The following is a 9,321-nucleotide window of genomic DNA, read 5'->3' as shown; positions in this document are numbered from 1 at the left end:
TCAGATTTGCTATAAATTTTCCGTGCTCATGCCCGGCTTGATTCCCGCAAATAAAATTCAAACAGCTTGCCGAGTTTCGGAGATAATGGTATAGGCGATTTCCATTAGCGGCGATATTATGACGTCAACTTCTTTTCTTGGAAGAATTTCCAAAATCGGAGATGGTTAGTGCCTGCTTCTGCATATACGTGGCAAGTTTCACGAAGATCTGATGAAAACTCTGGGTTGTGAAACAAAAAAGTCAAAAAATAGGAATGACGTCATAAAAATTGATATGACGTCATAGTGATGTATCATATGTGCGGTAATTCATCTCTGCGAATGCCCTGTTCGATTCCCGCAAACAGAATTCAAAAAGCTTGCCTAGTTTCGGAGATAATTTTTTAAGCGATTTCCATTAGCGGAGATATTATGACGTCAACTTTTGTTTTTTTCTCGGAAGATTTTCCAAAATCGGAGATGGTTACTGTCTGCGCGGAGTATTTTTACATATATATGCCAAGCTTCAGGAAGTTTCGATGAAAACTGTAGGCTGTGAAACAAAAAAGTCCACAAGAAGAAGCTGGGAAAGGGATGGCAAACCGCCAAGCACGAGCGTTGCCAAGGAACTGCTTCGACAGAACAAAATGCTCTGTAACCCAGAATATGGAACAAGCATCAGATCGGACGACAATGAATCACCACCCACCACCACCCAAATGGCTCGTGGAGACCTTTCATGCCGTGACTTGGATTGGATTCGATTCATTCCTGTGTGCTGAAGCATCGTGGACCTGCTGTCACATGTCCAGGACTGTGGACTGGATGTTCTGCCATTGACCTGTGTCAAGGTGACGTCGTCATCATCACAGAACGAGTGAGAGGTTAATCCTGGAGATCCTCGGTCCTTTATCGGTGTGCAGGATCTTCACTATAACGTGGGCATGTGAGAGGGATCATCCTGGTTTAAAACGTTCCCCCCCCCACCAATCCACCAGTCCTAGTCCAGTTTTATTTTGACAGGATTATAACTGTAGTTGATTCGATGTTCTATGACCACCTGGGGTAGGCTGTTCTCGTACCTGTGTGACATATGTCATGAAATAATCATTTCAAGGAATGGCCCTTTGTTGTTGACCTGAACTCCGCAACCACAAAGAGGTGATCTGGGTCCTGTTTTACAAGTCCATTCAGGATCTTGTGCACTGTGATGACTTCCTCTCTTCTCCTCCTGAAAATGGGGTCTTATCCATGTTTTGAACACGAGAGGGAGCGATCTTATATCCAGTCTGGTAAAAGTTCGCTTCATGTTTCCAAGAAGCTGGTAAGCTCTTCCAACTGCAGACGAGATGTGCTCATGAAACTTGATATCTGTGTCAATCAACACAACCAGATCCATTACCCGGATGGTTTTCCTGATCCTTTAGCCAGATGGTTTTCCCGATCCTTTACCCGGATGGTTTTCCCGATCCTTTACCCGGATGGTTTTCCTGATCCTTCAGCCGGATGGTTTTCCCAATCCTTCAGCCAGATGGATTTCCCGATCCTTCAGCCGGATGGTTTTCCTGATCCTTTACCCGGATGGTTTTCCTGATTCTTTACCCAGATGGTTTTCCCGGTCCTTAACCCGGAAAATTTCCCAATCCTTCACCGGGATGGTTTTCCACGTCCTTCAGGCGGATGGTTTTACTGATCCTTTACCTGGATGGTTTTCCCGATCCTTTACCCGGATGGTTTTCCCGATCCTTCAGCCGGATGGTTTTGCCGATTCTTCAGCCGAACGGTTTTTCCAGATCCTTCAGCCGGATGGTTTTCCCAGATCCTTCAGCCGGATGGTTTTGCACATCCTTCACCCGGATGGTTTTCCCGATCTTTTACCCGGTTGTTTTTCCCGATCTTTTACATGGATGTTTTTCCCACTCCCTTAGCCAGATCTTTTTCCCGATCCTTTACCCAATGGGTTTCACTGTCCTTTATCCCGATCCTTTAGCCAGATGGTTTTCCCAATCCTTTACCCGGATGGTTTTCCCGATCCTTTACCCAGATGGTCTTCCCGATCCTTTACCCGGATGGTCTTCCCGATCTTTTACCCGGATGGTCTTTCCGATCTTTTACCCGGATGTTTTTCCCGATCTTTTTCCCGGATGTTTTTCCCAATCCTTTAGCCGGATGTTTTTCCACGTCCTTTACCTTGATGGTTTCCCGATCCTTTACCCAGATGGTTTTCCTGTCCTTTATCCGGATGTTTTTCCACGTCCTTTACCCTGATGGTTTTCCCGATCCTTTACCCGGATGGTTTTCCCGATCCTTTACTGGGATGGTTTTCCGGATCCTTTAGCCAGATGGTTTTCCCGATCCTTTAGCCGGATGGTTTTTCCACTTCCTTTACCCGGATGGTTTTCCACTTCCTTTACCCAGATGGTTTTCCCAATCCTGTACCCGGATAGATTTCCGGATTTCTCGTCCCTTCATTTTATTCACAGCTTTCCCATTACTTCTTTCTAGTTCTCGCACTTTGCACTTGCTCTATTTGAAGGGCAGCTGCCACTGTTCAGACCAGTTTCTAAAGCTATTCAGGTCATTAAGTAATGTCATAGCACACTGAGGGTTATAAACAGATTGGTATAGCTTGGTGTCATCTGCAAAACAAATCAGTTGATATCATGGGGCTCATCACCTCATCCCTCACAAAACTCGTTTTACAAATCACTGAAATCAGAGTTACTGGCCTGGAATATTCTGCTAGTTTTTGGTTTCCTGGTTTTATTTATCGGTGTCATGTTCCCTCTCTTCCATTGATCAGGAAGTAAACCCTCGCTGAGTGATTCGTTGAAAATTGGGGCAAGAGGTTCAAATATGATGTCAGACACTTCGTTAATTGTTCCAGAGTGTATGTCATCCAGTCCAGATTTCTTATCTTTTCTCCCTTCCTCCAGGGTCACCCTGGTATCCGAGAAACCTCATCCTTCATAAGCTATTCCCATCCATATTATCATCTGCTCCAGATTCTCTTTAGTAAATGTGCTAGGAGATTGGAGAAGTATTCGTTCCTGACCTCCGCTTTATCCTTGGCGGATTGAATTGTTCTCCTATTCCCCTTAACACAACTCCAACTTCAATTCTGCTCTTTTTTCTGTAATGAACGTAGTGTCAGAATCCGTTTGGGTTTCACCAAATCACATTCCTACTCTTCTCTTCGTCAGCATGTTGCATTCCTCAATACATTCCAAACATCTTTGTACATTTTATACCCATAATCAGTTTGATATCTTGAACTTCTGCCATCTGTGCTTCTTCTTCAGGTTCATAACTTCTAATCCTGAAGATATTTTCCACTTATCACTGCCAGAACCAAACTCGGTTATGCATTTCTCCATTTCGTATTTTTATCAATGAAAAACTTGTCACCATGCTTGGACACAATCCTCTCCTAATATACTGAACCAGGTCTTGCGGTGATAACTAAATTAATAGAAATTATTTTTGGTCCAGCATTGTCCGAACATAGACTGGGAGGTAATTACCACATATTTGACCAAAAATAGTTGGCACGCACCAGCGGTTAAAACACTTGGCCACCCTAATTAAAATATAATCGAGATAACATTGGTGCTTTTCCGAGGGCACGCTCCCCACTCAGATAATCACGTGACCTCAAGTTAAACAGCATAATTAGACGGTGGACACTGGAACTCGTGGTTAACTGGGTGGCGTTCGTGGTTCTAAAACAACCCACCGTACCACAATGTTAATTGTGAGCGGTGGCCCCAGGTCCGGCTCTTCCAAGGACAACCGGGAATTAATCCCCCCAAGTGACAAGCTGGTGTCTCGGTACCCGTGGCCACAAATATATATAAATAAATAGCTCCAAAAACATCAGACCCTTCTACAAGAAACAAATTCATTGAGGTACCTGTAGAATTGGTCACTAATCAAAATATCTGGGACTGTTCCCCCAATAACCAGCGGTAACTCAATGTTGTTGCTCAGAGTGTACGTTTGTATACAATTAAATCAAATCTGATGATAATCACAGGGTAGCGACAAAGTCATCATAAATATGTAAAAGTACAAATAAAAATAATTCAAAATCCTTTTTGTTTTATATAATCTTGTTAATGAACAGCACGTTGAGATAAAGACTGAATATAGTGCTGCTTTCTCTTTTAATGTGGAGGTGAAGGTTCACAAAAGTTAAGGACAACAAAACAAAACGATCATCCGTGAGTCGAGAAACTGCAGGAAGACAAAAAAAAATTAAAAAAATTAAAAATATATATATATATATATATATATATATATATATATATATATATATATATATATATATATATATATATATATATATATATATAAAAAGGGGGAGGAATCGCACAAACGGGAGTGAAAAGAAAGCTTTAACATAGCATTGAGAAATGGATGTCGAATGAAGCCATGAAACTTGCTGGGACTGGGGAGGTGGGATCAATGGGTGGACAACACACATTTCACCCATTTTTGAGGAAAAGCACAAAAAAAAAAAATTAACTTCTCATTATAAACAAGTACTCAACAGGTCACATGGAAATAAAAAATAAAATATTTTTTTTAAATCATCTTACTACAATACCCGAGATACACACTCACTTCTAAGCTGTCTAACCTGGGTTGGAATCTAGACCCAGCTATAAACTGTCATCCAATGTGTGTGTCGTCCCTCGGATGGACATTAAACTGGGCGGCCCATCTACCAACATTAGGAGTGAGTCATCACCGGTACCATGAACAAATTACAAACACCTACTCTAACTACTACTGGGAAGGCAATGGCAAACCACATAGTGCAACTCCTGCCAAAGAACTGCTTCGGCGGCACCGACGGCTCTAACAGAGTACGGGACATCAGATCTTCACACGTCCTCTGTCTCCTCGTCTCGTCCGTACGTCCCCACTTGTGTTGCCCGTCTGTTCCTCGTCCGATTCCGTCTCCTGCTGATGCGTCTGCATCAACACTTCCACGAACTTCAGCTCTTCCACGAACAGATCTTTGAAAAAAAAAAAAATGAAAAACCTTAGACGTACACAGACGTCTCAGTCCTTCACATGGTGCATGTACAAGAGCGACGAGAGAAAAGTAAAGCACGTGTGGACGGTTGAAGGACAAGACGACTTCATCTCGAGCTCGAGCTCAACAGGAACCAATGATTTTGAATTTTAAAAACAATTAAATAATTTTAAAAAACGCATCCCAAAATGAAAATAAGCAAATGTGGGAATACATCACATTGATGGGAATAAACAAAGGGAGGAAGAGGAATTTGTGGCTCAACACGTGAGACGGACAGGTGTAATTGTTTGCCAAAATAAACCCAACTCAATGGAGGGCACAGACATGTGGGTGGGTGGTGGACAATCATCGTGACCGATGGGTCACATCTGGTAAATCTCAACAACGTCAGCATCTCCGGCTACGACGCTGAAGGACGAGGCCCGTCGGTCTCATTGTGGACACGTTGACTCTCTCTCTCTCTGTCTCTGTCTCTGTCTCTGTCTCTCTCTCCCCCCTCCGGTCTTGCTCCAGCAACCCTCCCCGGCTACTCAAGGAGGCACCGATTCTTCCAACAACTCCCTCCTGGACAAATTCCCAAGACCCAGGCTTGGGTCACACCTCCATACGACTCCCAGCGAAAGGTGCATCACCGTCCCTCTTATTTACACGTTGGTTTCCTCACCTCCTCTTCTGTTCATCAAGTCCCTTACTCGTGTCCCACAGTCATTTCGTTGCAATCACCTCGTTGTACATCCTGAAGAATCAGGGGAATCCCAAACACACAACACCTTCCCATCAGAAGGTGCTCTCGCTCCAGTGCACCCGGTACAAAGACCGTATGCGATGTGCGAACAGGAGGGCGCGCACACAGGCGACCACCATCGACCGGTCGTTACAAAAAGGACAGCTCGGTGACTCCACGGTCCAGTCCACCAGGAGCCACTTCCTCTATGCATTCCACGTTCTTTTCCTTCTTGGGATTGGTACACACTCTGCTGAGGTGTCCGCATTGGCCGCAAGCATGGCACTTGGTGTCTTTAAAGCGACACCTCTTGGGCTGGTGGTTTATCTTCCCACATCTCCAGCAAACCTTGTGCCTCCGAACGTAATTCGGTCGCTGCTGCTTTGGGTTCACGCCATCGTCCAGAGCGACAGATGTCTCAGGGGTCTCAGGGGTCTCCTGCTGTGGGCCCGAGCCGGCGTCCGCCGCGGGGAGGAGCTCCATGGCGATGGCGATCTGCAGCACCCTCACGTACGTCAAGTTGTCCTCGGCGAGGAGCCTCAGCTGGATGGCGTGGTTATTGATCCCGCAAACCAAGCGGTCCCTCAGCATGTCGTCGCGAACATCGCCGAAGGTGCAGCGATCCGCCAGCTTGCACAGCTCCTCGTGAAAAAGAGCCACGGACTCCAGCGGCCGCCTGGTCCTGTTGTAGAATCTCAACCTGTGCGCGATCTCCGTGGGTTTGATCTCCAGGTAGTTCTTCATGATCATGACCAGGTCGTCGTACGACTCCTCGCCGACGGTCTTCGGAGCCACAAGGCCTTTCACCATTTTCAAGGCGTAGCGGCCCATGGTGCGCAGGAGCACCGCTCGCTTCTCGTCCGCGTCTGCGATTCCATTGGCCGTGAAGAACGACTCGAGCCGGTGCAGATAGGTGGCCCAATCTTCCTTTTTCTCACAGAACTCGCCGACTCGCCCCAATGAAGCCATGCCGTGGGGCCTTCGATTGCGCCTTTTATTTATTCGTTGTATGACGTCATTCTGGGCGGTTCGGACTCCCCCACAGCTCCTCAAGCGATAGTTGTGTGAACAAAACGAAAGTATTCCTGCACATGTGCACCGACTCGGGGCGGGGAAATAACCCGAATGACAATTTACGACGACATGTACAAAGCGCTGCTGCAAACGACACCGCCATGGCCGCCATGATGTGGACGAAGCACCAGTCTCATTGGAATAACGAATGTCGTCAGCTCGTCCTCTCATAATAGTACGTTTGTCAAAATTTACGCGAGAAGCTACTCCAAGAAAGCTCGGCCTTCTTCTTCTTCTTCTTCTTCTTCTTCTTGTGAAGACAAAACCTTTATACAGTATTAGGCCTCGGCTCCTTTATATACACGAGACGGATCTCCTGAAATACTAAACACCTGTACACATCCTCGCATTGAGGGTGCCTTTTGAGAGCGTCTATCATGAACTTTTAAATATATTCGGACATTTGCTTTAAATTTCGAAAAGTTCACGTTACTATTTAAAGATGATTCCATTTAATATATTATAATTTCGTAAAAACATTATTTATTTCGTAAATACGCAAATGTACTATAACGGGTTTCGCTATTGGCTTAATCAAGACACGTGACGAAATATGGGAAGTTGTTTTTTTTTATCCGCCAAAACCTTTCGGACGCTGCTCTTGGACACATTTGTCCTTGTTTTTATAAATAAATGGCAAAAAAATGATTAAAAATTGCACGCGTGTCCGAAAGAAGTGGTGTAGTTAATATATATATATATATATATATATATATATATATATATATATATATATATATATATATATATATATATATATATATATATATATATATATATATATATATATATATATATATATATGTTAATAATAAAGGTCTCTGTGTGCATGGGAATACGTGGCGAAACTGCAAATGCCACTTGCGACTCTGGTTATATCCGCACAGAGGATTTAAACGGTTCTTCTTCTTTTTTTAATATAAAAAGAAGAAGAAGAACAAGTACGAGAAGATCCACAGTCTGACGACACGCCATGACGTCACCATTGGGGAGGTCACAATTCCCGAACGTACATCGTCGTCACTTTTACCACAAGCTTGTTCTACTGTCATGATAATCTCAAAACAGAGGGGCCGAGCTTGGCTTGTGACTGTCCTGCAGATACCTGGTTGATGGAAGAGGGGGGGGGGGCAAAGGGTGAAAGACCACAAAGGAGGTGTAATAATATACAGAGACCACCGACCTGTCGGGAATGGCATCATGATAGACCTATAGACTCGGCTTCATCGAGGGAGATTCCAATGGTCTTAAAGGCCTTGGTTTCCACGGCATCAAGCTGAGCAAGATGTGAGGCAGGGGATCCAGCCCAGACAGGGGAGTAGTACTCCATCGAGCTGCAGATGAAGGCCTTGTCGGTGGATAGGAGCTCAGGTGTGCCAAAGAAGGACTTTGCATGAAGGAGGATGTCCGGTCAGCATCTGGCTTTGGAGAACAATTTTTCGATGTTGCATCATTGCCTAAGAGCGATCAGTGCTGAGAGTGAGACCCAAGAGTTTGAGTGACTGAATTTCTTCCACAGGGTTGTTGATAAAGGAGATGGAGCGGTTTGTGGTACGGTCCTTTTGGGGAGAGAAAGAGAGAGTGAGAGATTTGTCAGGATGGAAAGACATGTTCCAAGTGTTTGACCATCTTGTGATTTTGTCAAGGTCTGAAAGAGAGGAAAGCGGCTGCAGCCTGTGTGTCTTAAGGGTGAGGGATGTCACGGCATTGAGTGAGGTCATCAGCAAAGAGATAAAGGGGATTTTTCAGTCGGTGAGATCATTGATGAAGATTAGAAATAATATGGGACCAAGAACACTGCCTTGGGGTATTCCAGCCTCAATAGGGAGAGGAGATGAAAGGGTTCCGTTGAGAACCACATGTCGACAAGAGTAGAGGAAGTCACTAATCCAAGACTGGAGTTGGCCTTAGATTCCATAGGCAGACAGTTTGGAGAGCAAGGCTGGATGCCAGACTGTATCAAAAGCTTTAGATATGTCTGGAGAGACGGCCCTGATCTCATGTCTGACATTGAGGGCCTCCATCCATTGATGGGAGAGTAGAAACAGCACGTCCAAGGTTGAGTGATCTGGTCTGAATCAGAATTGATCTGAAATGAGGTAGTGACTCACTGTCCCGACCTCCTTCCTGCACCCCCGGTCCTCTTCCCGCCACAGGCCCCGTCATTGGTTTCCCAATCGTACTCCAGGCCCTTCAACCCATGGGGTGGCCCCAATAAAAAAAAAGTCTTCTGGTCTTCTTCTGGGCTATACAGCCTATTTTGCTGCCATAGCTACCAAGATGCTTCAATGTGCCTGAAAACTTCCAATTCCTCACCTAGCCTCGCCTTGCAGAAGGCCAAACATTTCACAACCTTACTGTCTACCCTATCTATAAATTACATACGCTGCCTCCTCAACATCGACTTACTCCAACAGATCCCCATAACATGACAATCTAAACAATTTGAAACACAGACCATACATGGATCCACACCCCTTACACATAATATTCACTC

Source organism: Eptatretus burgeri, chromosome 11, assembly GCF_056783735.1.
Source record: "Eptatretus burgeri isolate ZD-2024b chromosome 11, Ebu_testis_v1, whole genome shotgun sequence".
Classification (NCBI taxonomy): Eukaryota; Metazoa; Chordata; class Myxini; order Myxiniformes; family Myxinidae; genus Eptatretus; species Eptatretus burgeri.
The sequence above is the reverse complement of the archived record's forward strand: the minus strand, read 5'-3'. Positions refer to the sequence as shown.